At 42.4% G+C, this 16,865-nt stretch overlaps 1 protein-coding gene across 1 annotated transcript in view; it reads right to left on the bottom strand.

The window, feature by feature from the left end:
• The window catches only part of LOC147685366 (ankyrin repeat and fibronectin type-III domain-containing protein 1-like), a 3,163,580-nt gene that overhangs the window by 1,895,190 nt on the left and 1,251,525 nt on the right, over positions 1-16,865 (bottom strand). The window lies entirely within an intron of this gene.

Below are 16,865 nucleotides of genomic sequence, written 5' to 3'. Positions count from 1 at the left end.
GTCAACAGAGATCAGACGTACCCTGTAGCGAGGCACTTTGAGGCAATTCATGGCAGTGATCCAATTCATCTAAATTACTTTGCCATAGATTTCATACTTTTGTCCCGCAGGCGGGGGGGGGGCGATCGGGAAAGTGCACTCCGTCTACTTGAGACCAAGTACATATTAGAGCTTAATACTAAATCCCCTTTAGGGTTAAATGTAACTGAGGATTTGCATACATGTTTATGATCTTGTGTATGCCATTGATCAGTTTTTGTTTCAGCTCTGATATAATTTTGACCACATTGCAGATCGAATCTCTTTAAACGTGAAATCATGTAACAACTGTGTGCTATGTATTTATGAAATTTTGATGAAATATTGTTTTTTTTTAAATTGTATCACTTGGTTTTCACTTTAAGTATTTAACAAATTCTCTCTTTGCCATTGGCCAAGGGGGTCTTTGTAGGTTCGGCCAATGTTTTGAAAAGCTAGACATGGGATGCTGTGCTCGCCCACTTGGGCTCTATTGAGGGATTTGGAAACTGATGGTTATTGCCAAACGTTGACAGACTTTATTGCAAATGAATGATTGGCATATTTTGATAACATGGTTGATGGGAGTACCTGGCGGTATGTCGATTGGGTGCTTCTGTAGTGAGGCATCCATTTTTTGGTATTTCTCACGATAGCATGGGTACATGATTGAGAAATTACAAATTGGACATCGCTTGGATTTATCGCTTGTATATTTGAGAAGTGGATATACAAGTATATTTAATTGCACCAATGTATATATCTTTATATTTATATATTTTTGTAATATCTGTATACCATGTTCATGCCAGACATTATGCATTTTAAGCAGGTATTTCTCTGTTTTCTGATATTGATTATTAACAGGAACAGAAATGTCATATAATCGGGCATTTAAGCCGATATTATGTACGTACAGTCTATCTTCCGTATCTATTACCGCACAGCACAGCTGTATGTAATTTAGTTTGCACTAGCACTTTAAAAGGTCTTTTCACCGCACGTAACGCGTCATGTGATCAAGGTCCAGGTTGGAACGAAACACGTCATGGTGGCATTGATGCAGGGTGATTGAATATACGGCACGAAGAACTTTGGGTCCGCGTGTTCATCTTTTTCTGACTTTACAAGAATTTTCTGGGTGAAGAACTGCAATATATATATATATATATATATATATATATATATATATATATATATATATATATATATATATATATATATATATATATATATATATCGCTCAAAACTCTTCTTAGTTTGCAAGAAAGAGGCAGCACTCGTAGACCAAGAGATATCACGGTGAATTTATTCGGGAAACAAAAAGCACAGACGTGTTTCGGCGTAAGTCTTCGTCAGTGTGTCACTCGTCACTCACAAACAGCCAGTTAAGTATAGTTGTTGACAGGCATTGACATAAACATAGGACTTCACCCCTGCATACCACTATGGGCGCCATTTTGGAAAGGTGTTCTGTCCATTGCAGGGATATAGTCTATATTCAATCCGTGAGTTCTAACGTTCAAAATAAAGCCGTGGATCGGCTAATGTCCTATGTATAAGTGTTCAATGCAATTTACACAAACCAATACAAGCAAAAAAACACAGAGTGTGAATAACACAGCAATTCATCAAAGATTAATCAAAAATTAGTTCATCAAAAAATATTTCATCAAAAGGAAATTCATCCAAAGGAAATTCATCCAAAAGGATATGTCCTGACATGTAGCATACATTATCAAATTATACAGACTATCCAGGGTATCAAAGGGATATCAAAATTCATCAGGCTTGTCAGAATTAACTTCAATTATATGAAACCCTGTTTGAAAAAATAGTTGCTGGGCAAACTCATTTTCCCTTGATAACAGGTTCTATCTGTACATATATATATATACATATGCATTTACATGTCACCCCACACGCACCATATGAGTGATAAATATAGTACAGGGGGAAAGAAGGAAGGGGTGGGAAGAGAAAGGGAGGGTTTGGGATGAAGGGTAGGAGAGGGAAGGGAGAGGAAAAGGGATTTTTGGAAGGGTGGGGAGGGGAGGGAAAATGTTGTGCGTAGGTAAATGTCCTCAGTTTGTCCCAACATCAAATGGAAAAAGATTCAGTGTTTCAGAGATGGAATATATACAATATATACAGTGTGTGAAATTCTTGTTACTTGAGAGACAGTGTTGCAAGCATGATCTTCTAAGGGAGTGTGTCATAGATGTAGTGTCATTTACCCAGATGACATGACAGTTCCTCTCCACTATTGAGTCCTCCTGGGTATTTTGTAGAGAGGTCTACAATATACCTCGATTCCAATCTACGGAGTCTCCTTAACCGATCACCTCCTCTTATATTGGGTGGAACAATGTCCAATCCAAAGAATCGGAGTTTGGTACGGTCTTTGCCATGTTCTTCGGCAAAGTGCCGGGCAACCGGGTATGCGATGTCTACTTTCTCGATTGCCCGCTGATGTTCCAGGATCCTCAGTTTGAGTTCCTTGATGGTGCTGCCAATGTAGCGTAAGCCACACGGGCAGACCAAACAATAAACTACAAACTGGGAGCTGCATGTTATAAACTGCTTGATGGGCACTTGGTTATCGGTGTCAGGTATAATGTATGATAGCACTCTTTTGCTACCAATACAGTTCTTGCAGTGCCCACAAGGAAAAAACCCCGCTAGTTGCTTCAAGGAGTTGGTTTTGGGAGTTGGTTTCTCCAAATGGCTGGAGACCAGCATGTCACCTAGTGATCTCGCTCTGCTGAACGTGTTTAAAGGATGAGTGGGTAAATCATCCTTAAGTACACTGTCAGTCTTCAGTATATGCCAGTTCTTATTCAGCATAGTTCTCAAATACTTAGCACCCGATGAATAGGGGGTGATAAGTCTGAATTTCCCATTGTTTTTGTTGGCTTTTTTGTTTCTTCCCACAGTAGGATCGTCTGTGGCCAAAAGTGTTGCTCTTTGTACCTTCCTCACCTTCTTGAGTGTGTTTTTCAATAAAGTGTTCCCATAACCCCTTATGGAAAATCTCGCTAGACATTCTGAGGCAGCCGCCTCGAAATCGGAGTCCTTGGAGCAATTCCTACGGAGTCTTAATAATTCTCCGTAGGGGATGCTGTTTTTCAGCTGGGTAGGATGACTACTGCTGGCAAAGAGTGTCGAATTGCCAGCAGTTTCTTTTCTATACAAGGTGGTATGAAGGTGGTTCGCCTCAACGTACACTCTCAGATCCAGGTACTCCGCTGCCACCGAACTAACTGAACCAGAGAAGTGCAGGTTGAGGTCATTGATGTTGAGAACTCTGATAAACTCTTCCGCTGTATTCACCCCTCCATTCCAGATGATAAATAAGTCGTCGATATAACGATACCAGCATACCACATGCCCTGTGTCTATGCCCACTGTGCAGCTCCTGGACACCCGCTCCTCCCACCAGCCAACGAACAAGTTTGCATAGCTGGGGGCGAAGGAGGTGCCCATCGCCGTCCCTGATGTTTGAATGTATAGCTGATCCTTGAAGAGGAAAATATTGTGTGTCAGACAGAATTCTATGAACTCTATGATCATTTTGTTGTGTCTAGCAAACTTCATTTGGCGTAGTTCCAAAGCATGCTTAACAGCTTCAAGACCCTGCCTATGATCTATACAAGTGTATAGACTAGTAATGTCTAAAACCATAAGCAGATACCCAGGGTCCCATGTTAACTCCTGGATTTTAGTCAAAAAGTCTTTGGTGTCCCTTATGTAAGATTTTAACTTTATCACCAAAGGGAACAAGATGTTATCAACAAAGCGTGACATTTTCTCAGTTAAGCTGCCAATGGAAGATATAATTGGACAGCCAGGGGGATGTTCCATGTTCTTATGTAATTTGGGGAGATGGTAGAAGGTGGGTATCATGGGGGTGTGGTTTCTTAAGAAGAGATTTTCATCTTTACCCAGCATATTGAGGTTGTACCACTTTTGTATTAGTGTCTCATATTTAGTGATACTGGTTTGGTTCACTGCATTTGTGCATTCCATATAGAAATTTCTATCTGAAAGTTGTCTCAATGCTTCTGCTTTGTATTGATCTCTGCTCATCAAGACCACGTTTCCCCCCTTATCAGAGGGCTTGATCACCAAAGATTTATCATTGATCAGACCCCTCAGTGCTTGGCGTTGACATTCAGTAATGTTCCTCGCTGAGGTTGGATGTTCCGCTTTTCTATATGTTACAAGGTCTCTCTTCATGGCCTCTGTGAAGACATCCACTGCGTCCCAAGGCGTTTGTGGCACAAAAGTTGATACGGGTTTGAACATGCTTTCCTCTCTTTCTTGCTCAACCCCTTGGAGGATAGCTCGTTGTGCGATAGTCAGATTTTCAATGTCATGTTCTTGTTCATATTCTTGTTCTAATCGCAGGTCTTCGAGTATCTCAATAGCTGGTAGATCTCTGCTACTGAGAGAATCTGTTTCACTCGCTTTGGTGCCTTTTTTGTTACTGCTTTTGAGATGGGGACGTAGTTTAAAGTGTTTGTGGAGCTTAAACTTCCTAGTAAAACGGAACAAATCAATTCTTGTTTGTGTGTACTCGAGGTCATTGGTTGGACAGAATGTGAGACCGAGGCTCAGAACTTCAATTTCTGCATCAGTCAATTTCTTGGATGTTAGGTTGACTACTGTCAGACTGGCCTGGTCACTGGTATCTCGGTAGTTTGTGCTTATTGTTTCTTGTTCGCCTGGCGGTTTGACCAACGGGAGGTTCTCGCATTTCCACTGCCTCCTCTTCCCACCGCCTGCCCTCCTCGTCCTCCTCCTCCTCTGGTTGCTGTCGATGTGACATCTACATCTGGCGTTTTTTTTTTGTCGCCCTGCAGCCAGGACTTTTTGATGACTTCGTACTCCTCCTGAAAAGGAGTCTTCTTGGGTCGGGCCCCTTGTATGGCAATCAATGCATCTTGTGTTTCCGAGTCACTCTGTCTTCGTTGTTCATCCCCAGATTCATTCTCAGTGAGATCAGATTATGAAGTGGCAGGTTCTGTTTCTGGCGTTGCGCCTGCAGTGGTAGTCGTGGTCACTTTCTGAAGAGCCTTACGGGGGGCGTCATATTTTTTGGCGTATGTTAGTACGCGTCCCGTTTGGTAATCGTTGGCATCGCGCTCATATTTTTCTTGCTTGCGCGTTCTTATTTTCTGTTCGTATTTTGCGAGTCTTGCCTTCATCTGGTCTTTCATCTGGGATATTAGTGCTTTCTTCCCAGGATCTGCTTCTTTTTCTAGCTCCTCATTAATCGAATCAATTTCTGCCAACGCTTTCCCCCTGTCGCTCCAGGCATACTTTACAAGGATTTTAAGAGTGCCTTCGCAGTAGGAGGCAGTATGCTCGAACCCATCCGTGAGCAGTTGGGGATCCGGGTGTTCATAGGAAGGTACCGTATGGACTCTCAGACCCCTGGGCACTCTCTTCTCTTTCACATAGTTCGTTAAGCTTGTGGCCTCCCACCACTTGCGCACTTCGCGCTCATGCAACCTTTCCAACTTCACAAATGTCTCTTTCAGTTTTCGATCCTGTGGTACTTCTTTGGCGTCGTTTTAGTCGCCACCTGCGTGGGCATTCCCTTACGCTTGAACATATCCTTTGCTGCATTAATGCATTCTGTGTCTTTAAGTATTTAACAAATTCTCTCTTTGCCATTGGCCAAGGGGGTCTTTGTAGGTTCGGCCAGTGTTTTGAAAAGCTAGACATGGGATGCTGTGCTCGCCCACTTGGGCTCTATTGAGGGATTTGGAAACTGATGGTTATTGCCTAACGTTGACAGACTTTATTGCAAATGAATGATTGGCATATTGTGATAACATGGTTGATGGGAGTATCTGGCGGTATGCCGGTTGGGTGCTTCTGAATTGATGCATCTATTTTTTGTTATTTCTCACGATAGCATGGGTACATGATTGAGAAATTACAAATTGGACATCGCTTGGATTTATCGCTTGTATATTTGAGAAGTGGATATACATGTATATTTAATTGCACCAATGTATATATATTTATATTTATATATTTTTGTAATATCAGTATACCACGTTCATGCCAGACAATATGCATTTTAAGCAGGTATTTCTCTGTTTTCTGATATTGATGATTAACAGGAACAGAAATGTCATATAATCGGGCATTTAAGCCGATATTATGTACGTACAGTCTATCTTCCGTATCTATTATGGCACAGCACAGCTGAATGTAATTTAGTTTGCACTAGCACTTTAAAAGGTCTTTTCACCGCACGTAACGCGTCATGTGATCAAGGTCCAGGTTGGACCGAAACGCGTCATGGCGGCATTGATGCAGGGTGATTGAATAAACAGCACGAAGAACTTTGGGTCCGCGTGTTCATCTTTTTCTGACTTTACAAGAATTTTCTGGGTGAAGAACTGCAATATATATATATATATATATATATATATATATATATATATATATATATATATATATATATATATATATATATATATATATATATATATATATATATATATATATATAATAGATAGATATTACTTGTTCATTTTGCTATTTCCCATTGTTAGATTTGTATTTTATAATACAATACTCCTTGACTTTTTATGGGATTTCTTGACTAAACAAATTATTCAACTCTGTAATATATCTAATCAATATATTTTCTTTTACAATTGTATTACTACCTTTAATCTTAAATCAAAAATATTTAACCAAAAAAAAAGCACTTCGGAGTATCCATAACAGGTGGGAGAGTGCTATTGAAATGCTATGCAACAATACAACACCATTTTGTTCTTTCTCCTTATTTACTGCTCAGCTCTACACAAAAACCTTCAAATGTCTCATATCTATAAGGCACTAGATGGTTCTATTATGTCAAATGCTAAAGTCTTCAAAAATAGTAATTTTATATTTTCCATCATCATATATCCCCTAATGTTATCTTCCTTAACACCACTGATCGATTTTCCAAGGTGTCATTGTTGCTTCCACAGGAAATTTGGGTGTGCTATGTGCCACACTCTGCACTAACATAGTTTTACCGTCAACAAAGTTATTCCAGCTGAATACTAACTCCTTAGTATTTGAACAGTTCACTACTACACCACCAAGAATGTGATTAGCACATTAATATTAATAGTACTACAGTAGCCTTGATAGATTATGTGAAAGTTCATCAAGCCGAGCTGGGTTTGATATTCCTTGACGCTGAGAAGGCGTTCGACCACATCTCCTGGCCTTTTGTGAGCAGTTTTATATAAGCTGGGGTTCGGCCCATGATATATCCGAGCTATTCAAATTATGTATACATCACCCAAGGCAGGAATATGTGTAATGGGTAAAGAATCGGAGTCAGTGTTTAAAACTAGGGGAACAAGGCAGGGATGTCTGTGTTCCCCGTTGCTATTTGCATTATATATTAATCCGTTTTTATGTATACTTGAACGTGGCAATAGGATCAGCTCTATGACCTGTGGACAATGCTCAGTTCGAGTATTAGCTACGCAGATGATATTGCGGTGGCAACATCGAACCCACTGCAAACAATCGCGGAGATAGAAAGGCTGGCCCAAGGATTTGGGGAAGTGTCTGGATATAAATTAAATTTGGCAAAAACTCAGATTGTGGCTACAGAGGGGGAGTGTCCTGTGGACCCACGGGTTGCAGTGGATGCTACTTATTTGGGCATAAAGTCAAGGATGGATTTACAGCAGCTAGTAGATGTGAACTGGAGAAATATATTTGCTGGGGTACAGCAGCTGTTGGACCGATTGGTGTGCCTTAATTTGACACTAGTGGGAAGGTGCAATGTTCTTCAGATGTCTATACTACCCAAGTTTATGTATTATTTTAGGGCAGTACCATTAGAGCTAACGCAATTGCAACTTCAAAAAGCACAAGCTATTAGTGATAGGTGTCTGTTGGGACAAAGAAAAGCTAGGAGGGCTTTTAAGTATATGATGCTGCCATGGGATCGTTGGGACTGGGCTGTTCCTAATTTTGCTTTTTATTATTATCTTTGTCTCCTTCAAAATATGAGGACCATGTTAACAGGAGAGAAAGTGGGCTCGTTGGCAGAAGCACCATCAATACACCAGTTGCTGTTGGGCTCAGAGGCGAGAAACTGCTTATATAAATTCTTTGAGCTTAGCTACTATAAAAGGACACGATTCAAGACAGTAATGGCGGCATACGAAGTATGGAAGCTGGTTAAAAAGAGCATAGGACTAACTGGGATCTGTATTTATACTCGGACAAATACCGCATTAATGCTGCCACCTATATTTTGGGACTTTAGAATAGAAAAATGGAGAACAAACGGGATGAGGCAACTAGGTGATTTCTTAGAGGAGGAAGTATTTGTCTCATTTAAAACATTATCAGATAGATTTAGGCTGCAAAAAAATGATTTCTTCAAGTATTTGCAAATTCGAGATTACTTTTTGAAGCAGCAAGAGCAGAAGGGGATGAAAATCGGTCCTCTTGTTGAGGCAGTGAACCGGGGATTTCAAATAGGTGCATTGTATCAAATATTTATGGATGTACAGCAAGATGATATGGAGATGCAAGATAGGAATTGGTGTTTACAATTACATCACGATGGATTGTATATGCTGGAATAGATGTCGTGGGGAAAATCTTGCTACCAACTAACTTAAAAAGCCCAACACTTTAAGACGATTTTTGATTTGGGGAGGCCCAAATGATGGGAGATGTTTTCGGTGTGCGTCAGAAAGCGCGGATATTACTCATATATTTTCTTTGGGTGTGTGCAGTTAAACCCATTGAAGAGGCATATTGAGGGGTTTTAACAGAAATTACAGGGCTTAATGTACAGATAACGATGGGCATAATGCTCACAGGAATTGGGAAATCTCTCAAACCAGGTGAAGTCTGCCATCCATAACGATATTTGATATTTATAGCAGTGGCAGTACCCAGATTATGTGTAGCGTCGTTGTGGCTGCAACGGGATCTCCATCTTTTGAAATGTGGCGGGCTAAGTTTTATAATATTTTCAGTTTGGAATTTAGTTTTTATTCTTTGAAATCAAGGAAAAAACAAAAGCTGGGTACTCATATATGGGGGCCAATAATAGAACATTTGAAATAAGAACGTGGTATAAGGGATATATCATGTATTGGTTTATCTGATTGATAATTTTTGGGGGCTTTGTAAAGTGTATATGCGGTATGGCAACCTAAGGTTTTATGTAAATTATGTAACTGATTTTGACTGTTGTTTGCCATGGATTTAATGAAATTTCGCAATGAAACAAATATATATTAATAATACAAATACTACTAATAACAACAATAATATTAATAATACATAATAATATTATATGAGTTGTTATTATTTTTATTATTATTATTATTATTAACAATAATAATATATTATTTATTTACTTATATAGCACTAAAGACTGATAGGTAGAAGTATATCTTCTCTATCCATGACAAAGGCATCAACTTTGCAGCCTGGGTGCTCTTCTTTCTTCTTCAGGAGCTCAGTTTACAGTAGCTCCGCTACATGCCTGATAATCTCTCCTTCTACGCATCTTCTCAACATTTAAGCATTGCTAACCTCTACCTTCTGACTGCTACAAACACCCAGGTGCGTTATTTCACTATCATCCTTTCCCCCTTCTTGCACCACCTTACTGGAATACCCACCTGTTTGACCGCACACCATTCTCCTCTGAAAGTATTTTATATTAAATGTTTGTATTTACACAATATTAACACATATACCCACTTATGATAATTGTAGACAATAATTTGGTTTATTCATGTTTAGATTGACTACAGCTAATGCAGGCTTGAACTTCGAAATGTCTAATTTTGTTTGCCCTGTTGTTTTGTGACACATGAGTATTTAATTTCTAGGCAGGTTGGAGTTTCATTTGTCAAACGTGATTTTCTTTTTTCTTTCTTTTCCTTTCCCATGTGAAGAAATGTTTCCTTTACTCTGTGATTTTTGTGGATGTTTTTTTAATAAATAGCACATTCAAGAGACACCTGCAGTGTACGGACTAGTACGTACATGCATCTTGTCTTACAGCTAGAGTACGTTTGAAGGACGCAGAGAGAAGCGTGTATTATGAGAAATCTTCAGAACCAACAGAGTATGAAATTGTATCATTTTGCTTTAACTTGATAGGGCCGTCCTTTGACCACTGCTAGTAGGTATGTAAAATGTCAGAGTGCGTTTGCCTTTAGAACAGTTCACAGCAGAAAAAAGCACGGCAGAGTAGGAGATTTCAGAGTATTCTTCCAAAGAGAGGACTGGCTTTTCTTTGCTCCTCCTTTTCAGGCGACCCCATGCTGGATCTTTCACTGATTTATAAAATTGATTTCATTAGAACTGCATATTATTTGATGCATGCATAGTTGGATTATTCATTGATACTAATTCAATTTTTACCTATAGTAAATCAATAATGTTTAATAAATCGTCATGGTTTGATACTAAATACTCTCTTGTCCTTCTTCTGGAGCCTAATGGCCTTCACATATTATTGAATTTATTATTTTGATTGACCAGGCTTGGGGGAGGGGCAGAAAAATCCTCAGGAGATTTTCCAGTCTTTAAATTTGTCACACAGAAAAGTACTAACACGCCTTCCTACCTGCCTTTATAACGCATCCTCAAAATTTCCAGTCTCCATTGTGAGTTAAGCCTTTGCTGACTCTCTTAATTCTATATAGTTCCTCCTCTTCACCTTCCACCAGTTATGTGCCTCCGCCTAGACTTTCGATTATCGCCCCTATTTAATCCATGCTCCATAGAAAGTACATATAGGGCCGTATGTACAAACCTGCTTTCCATCGCAAATGGACTGATTCACATAATCCACCCGTCTGCAAACGCAAAAACACTTTTTTGCATGTACAAAGCCCAAATAGTAATTTGGTAATTTATTGCTGAATCGCAATTTTGGTTTTGCGATTAGTTATAAGGAAGGGGCTTGTTAAGGTTGTCCCTTCCTAAAAGCAACTAACTATGCCATGTACAAATGTTGTACGACCGAAATGCAGTCGAAAATAGTTAACGTTTTACCACCAAATTAAATTTGGTGGTAACCCATTCCCAAATGGGAAGGAGTCCCCAGGGAAGTTCTCTTTTTTGTGAATGCATGCAAAAACGTGCTTTTAAGACCAGGCAGTGGTCACAAGGACCGCTGTCTATTCTTTTAAAATACAAAACTGATACATTTCTTTTTTGTTTTAAACACATCCCGTTTTCCTTAAAGAAAAATTGACTGCGTTTAAACAAAAAAAAAAAACGTTGCTGTATTTAAAAGTAAACACAGACATGGTGGTCTTCTGTCTCCAGCAGGCCGCCAATCCAGTGTTTTTAGTGATTCCCAATAGGTCACAAATTGAAAGTTACCTCATGATGATCAATAAGGTAGGTCTAGTTACAACCACTGGGAATCACAAATGAAACTCAATAGAGTTTCGTCCATTTGAAATGCGTTTTCGTAAATGCGATTCACATGGAATTGCAATTTGGAACTCGCAATTCCTAACGCGTGTACATAAACATGTATGTCTGTAGTATTTTATACCTCAAACCTAACCCAAAGGCAGCAGAGCCTGTATAGGGACAAAGACAAGCATAAAGTCAATAAGTGATAAAAGGGGAACTGGTTTGTGAACAGTTCCTGCATTTGCCAAATTGAAGCAGGCTTTTTGGGTGGTCCTAATGGATACGGGAAAGTTGTTTCATATCCTGGGTGCACAGATAGAAAAGGCTTGCTGCAATCTTGTTTCATTTTTACACTTCCTAAGCCTTCATTAAGAGGAATTCAGTAAATGGTGCAATATATATTGCAGCTGATAAAAATTAGGGATGGGTGGAACTCGTGGAGTTTTGCTCTGCAGAATTCCACAGTTACTTAAAAACTCTGCAAGATTCAGTGGAGTTCCGTAAGTGGTGAAATTCTGGTCAGTCGTGCTTCCCACACTGGTTTTTACCATCGGAAGCTTGTCCGCACTGTTAAATTAGCACCATGCAGCGTGCATGGTGGTGCGGTTTCTTTCTGCCACTCAAGTCGGTTTTCTACTCGCGCTGCAGCTTTCGCAACAGGAGCAGCAACTTTCTCAACGCAAGTTGTAGCAACCTGCCGCAACTGCACACTTTGAAAAATCTCATAAGGAGGCGGCCTAGTCCCCGATTTGTCTCGCCCACGCTCGCCAGCTTAACATTGGTGAGCCATGCACAAGAAAAATGATGCCACACGGTGGTGGGCAGAGTTTTTGCTGATCTCTGTGCAAGTGGGTAAAATTCATCAAAGCCCCGCCGGCGGAGCAGAGTTTACCATCCACCCCCTGATAAAAACAGGCTCTGCTAAGCCAGAATTTATTAGGTGTGATAAATAACACCCGATTACAAGCTTTTGGGGTATATCATGCGCATATTAGTACTTACGACACTGAAATTGTATGTAGACAATAAAGTTCAAATAAATTACGTTATTTTTACCTTTGAAACTGTGTATAAATGAAGCATAATGTTTAAAACATATATTATTCATATTACCTACTGGCTATCGCCAGTAGGTATATATATTTAGGATTAATTCCCTATGGGATTTTTGAAAATTCTATGTCTAATAACTTTGGCGTTTGTGGACGGAATCGGCTGAAATGTTCAGGAAAATGGCACACTTTGTTTCTGAGCAGCCCCTGAAAATTTGGTGGGGTTTCGTCAAGGGGGGGCTGAGAAAAAAGGGGGGTCCCAAAACGCGTTTTTTACATTGAGTTTTCCATAGGGCGGTTGGACTCACTTTAAGCTCGAACGGCTGAATGGATTTGCACGAAACTTGGCAAAATTGTAGGGACTGTTAGCCCGATGTGCCTTTGCTAGGTCTCAATATATGTGCTTCAGTGGATTTTGAGAAATTAACGTTTAAATCAAGATATATATCTGTAACAGCGCTCCAGGCAGCGATCCGGTCCGCTTACTTTTCGCGTTTCGGAACTTTGCGCGCAGAAAGCTGATTGGCTCTCCGGTGTCTGTCAACATTCTAAACAGTCCGGAGCGGCCGCCATCTTGTCTCTCGGTAGGATCGAGAGAGAAGAAGAGGTGAAAAACGAAGGGGGAATTTAATGAAAGGGGGCAAGGTATCCCCCTCTTGACCCCCTAGGAATGTTGTTGGGGTTATTAAAGGGTCCCGTGGGGAAAAGAAAAAAAAAAGATTTTTCACGGTAGAAGCGCTTCACGGGCCGCGAACTGGGCCGCAAACTGGTAGCGAAACGGGAATTCGCCATTTTGTGCTTCGTTAATTAAATTACTAGGTATAAGGGGGTGCGGGAGACGTATCCTAATCCCCTATGTTTCCTGAGGGTGGCTGAGGAGGCTGATATATGTTGATACATCTCTTCCAGCGGCTGTGCGTGAGCTTTTTTTTTTTGCTGCGTGACAGTCCGGAGCGGCCGCCATCTTGTCTCTCGGTAGGATCGAGAGAGAAGAAGAGGTGAAAAACGAAGGGGGAATTTATTGAAAGGGGGCAAGGTATCCCCCTCTTGACCCCCTAGGAATGTTGTTGGGGTTATTAAAGGGTCCCGTGGGGAAAAGAAGAAAAAAAATGATTTTTCACGGTAGAAGCGCTTCACGGGCCGCGAACTGGGCCGCAAACTGGTAGCGAAACGGGAATTCGCCATTTTTTGCTTCGTTAATTAAATTACTAGGTATAAGGGGGTGCGGGAGACGTATCCTAATCCCCTATGTTTCCTGAGGGTGGCTGAGGAGGCTGATATATGTTGATGCATCTCTTCCAGCGGCTGCGCCATCTTGCCTTTTTTCCAATGCCACAATTTTGTCGTGCACGGCAGCCATTTTAGATGCCAGGCTGGTCCCAGGCTATCACCTACCCCTGCGGATGTAGTTTATGGCCCCAGCTGTAGAGAATTCAGACATGCCAACCCTCCCGATTCAGGCGTGTGACTACTGATTTCAGTGCTAGTCTCCCGCCTCCCGATTTCTGCAAGCAAAAACCCGGGGGCATATTACGAACAACTAGCGATAATTTTTGTCTCTAACTTGTTTAGGGACAAAAATTATCGCCGCACATCGGCGATTTTTATCGCAGATAAACCTTGCTATTATCGCAGAAAAGTCAGCGATATTCATGTATTATCGAGCAAATTCTCTTAGCCATGTTATCCACCTCCCATTGGATAACATGGCTAAGAACTGCTCAGGGCAGGTGTTAGATTTTGGAGATATTCGCGCTTAGCGCGAATATCTCCAAAAGTTGGTAATAGGAGAAAGCGGTGTTAGGGACTGTTTCCATTCGCTAACATCTTGGCACGCCACTTTGCATGTTATTAGTGATAAGTATCACTGACATGCAAAGCGGGTCCCAAGATGGTCGCTATCTCCTTTTAGCTGTCACTAACTGGTGTTAGCGACAGCTTGGTAATAGGGAGATAATTTTATCTCCGCTTTCATGGCTTTTAAAGCCAAAAAAGCGGAGATAAACCCCCTTGATAATATGCCCCACGATTCCTTGGGGGTTTCAGCTGACAGGGCTTGGTATTGTGTTACATGGTAATTTTTCCAGGAAACGTCAGAGGGTCGATGCAGGGGTTCTAGAAGAGGTGATAAACCATTTAAGCCTCATGAACAAGCGCATGGTCTTTTAAAGATTTGTGAAGTACTCGGGGCGGCGGTGTGTGTGTGCCCTCTTTCAGGAGCGGGCGGGGGGGCACTGCCAGCAACTTGCCAGGTCAGGTAGTGTTCAACACGTGCATCACCCTTTCTCTGCCTGCTATTGCGCTCCATGCTTCGGAAAGGTAAGAAAAAGAACGTGCATTTGAGTTTGAAATGTCCGATCCTGCAGCAGCACACTTCCAAAGCCCACACATGACAATAACCCGATTCAAAGCCCTATTCACCCGTTTTTAAAAAAATAGATAACACTCCAACAAAGTAAGATTATAAAACTTTATTAACTTTTAACTATAATGAACGGAACAAAAACTAAAAACATTTAAACATTTTTCAACTCAAAAAGCAACAATGGTTAGAAGCTGTCTTTTGTGCGAATAGTCCCAAGGCAGCACAACGTGCAGAGTTCTGGACGGCACCCAGGTGATGTCGCCAGGGTGCCACACTGGTTTTGGGATCCTACAATGCAGCACAGAAAAACAGCGTGGGGCGTCCCGGGTGGTGCGGGGGGAGGCCTCGTCAGTAGCGGTCTGTTGTGCGAATAGTCCCAAGGCAGCAGAACGCGTTGAGATGTTGATGGGACTGTGTCCAGTGTCCCATGGCTGACACAACATGTACGACAGGCACCCAGGTGATGTCCAGTAAACTGCCGCACTGGTTTTGGTATCCTACAATGCTGCTCCGAAAATTGGCGTGCGGCGGCCCGATGGGGGGGGGGGGGGCCGTGGGGGAGGCGGCGTGAACGGGCCTCCCCAGGTGGCGGCCATCTAGCTGAGTTGCGCCCGCTCTTGCGGCTACAGTGTCTCGCTCACCATGTTGTTGAGTTGCTCCCACTCTTGCAGTGCAGCGATAGGCGGCTGCCACATGGCTCTTAAAATGGCGGACGGCTCCTCGGTTTTGGGCCTGGTCCACTGAAATGGCCCTGGGACACCTTGGAACTCGGACGCTTGCCTGCTAGGGCATGGGCTCCATTCTCGAAAAGCGTCCCCTCAGCCGTGAAGATTCTACAAAAGTCTTGGGGGCCCCCGACTCCCGCAGGCTTCCGGTGGGGAGCGGCTGCCATGATTGCTCGCGGAATGACCACGACGGAGCCACGAGATGGTGGTGCTCTCATGCTGACGCCAGCTTCAGTCTGAATGATCCAGAAACAAGGTGGGGCTTTCATCGTTTGGGAAAAAAAAATGTTCTAAACCAAGGAAAAGTGTTATTTTTAGGTCATATGACCAAGACTTCCATCTTTAGGAAACCAAAAGTAAAATGAACCAATGAAAAGTTTTATAAACAAGTCACACGACCTGTTATGCGGCATAGGGCTACAAAAAGCGTAGAAAATCCGTTGGCACGTGAGGCGGCGTCAGTAGCGGACCGATGTGCGAATAGGCCGAAGGCAGCACAACGCGCCGAGATCCGGATGGCACCGAGGTGGTGTCCAGCAAATTGCTGCACTGGTGTGGCCATCCTACAATGCTGCGCCGAAAGACGGCGTGTCCAGCTGAGTTGCGGTCACTGTTGCGGTACAGTGACTCGAACGCGCCGAGATCCGGATGGCACCGAGGTGGTGTCCAGCAAATTGCCACACTGGTGTGGCCATCCTACAATGCTGCGCCGAAAGACGGCGTGTCCAGCTGAGTTGCGGTCACTGTTGCGGTACAGTGACTCGAACGCGCCGAGATCCGGATGGCACCGAGGTGGTGTCCAGCAAATTGCCGCACTGGTGTGGCCATCCTACAATGCTGCGCCGAAAGATGGCGTGTCCAGCTGAGTTGCGGTCACTCTTGCGGTACAGTGAGTCGAACGCCCCGAGATCTGGATGGCCCCGATGTTGTTTCCAGCAAGTTGCCTAAATGGTGTGGCCATCCTACAATGCTGCGCCGAAAGTCGGCGTGGGGTGCCCCGTTGGCTTATGAGGTGATGTCAGTAGTGGACCGATGTGTGAATAGGTCGGAACCAGCACAAGGCGCCAAGATCCGAATGGCAAGTCCTGGATGTTGAGGGCCTCAGTTGAGAGTTCTGAGCAGTGCTTGTAAGACTGTCTGAAGCTTATTTGCACCTGCTGCAGCTTCACTATTGCCCTGGTGTGGCCAAAGGTCGCACATGACATAGGCGGCCGGCTCCCGAGGTCCGGCGGAACTTTTTTCCTTTTCCTTTCTGCTTCT

The sequence above is a fragment of the Lissotriton vulgaris genome, chromosome 10 (assembly GCF_964263255.1).
Source record: "Lissotriton vulgaris chromosome 10, aLisVul1.2, whole genome shotgun sequence".
Taxonomy (NCBI): domain Eukaryota; kingdom Metazoa; phylum Chordata; class Amphibia; order Caudata; family Salamandridae; genus Lissotriton; species Lissotriton vulgaris.
The sequence above is the reverse complement of the archived record's forward strand: the minus strand, read 5'-3'. Positions and strand labels throughout refer to the sequence as shown.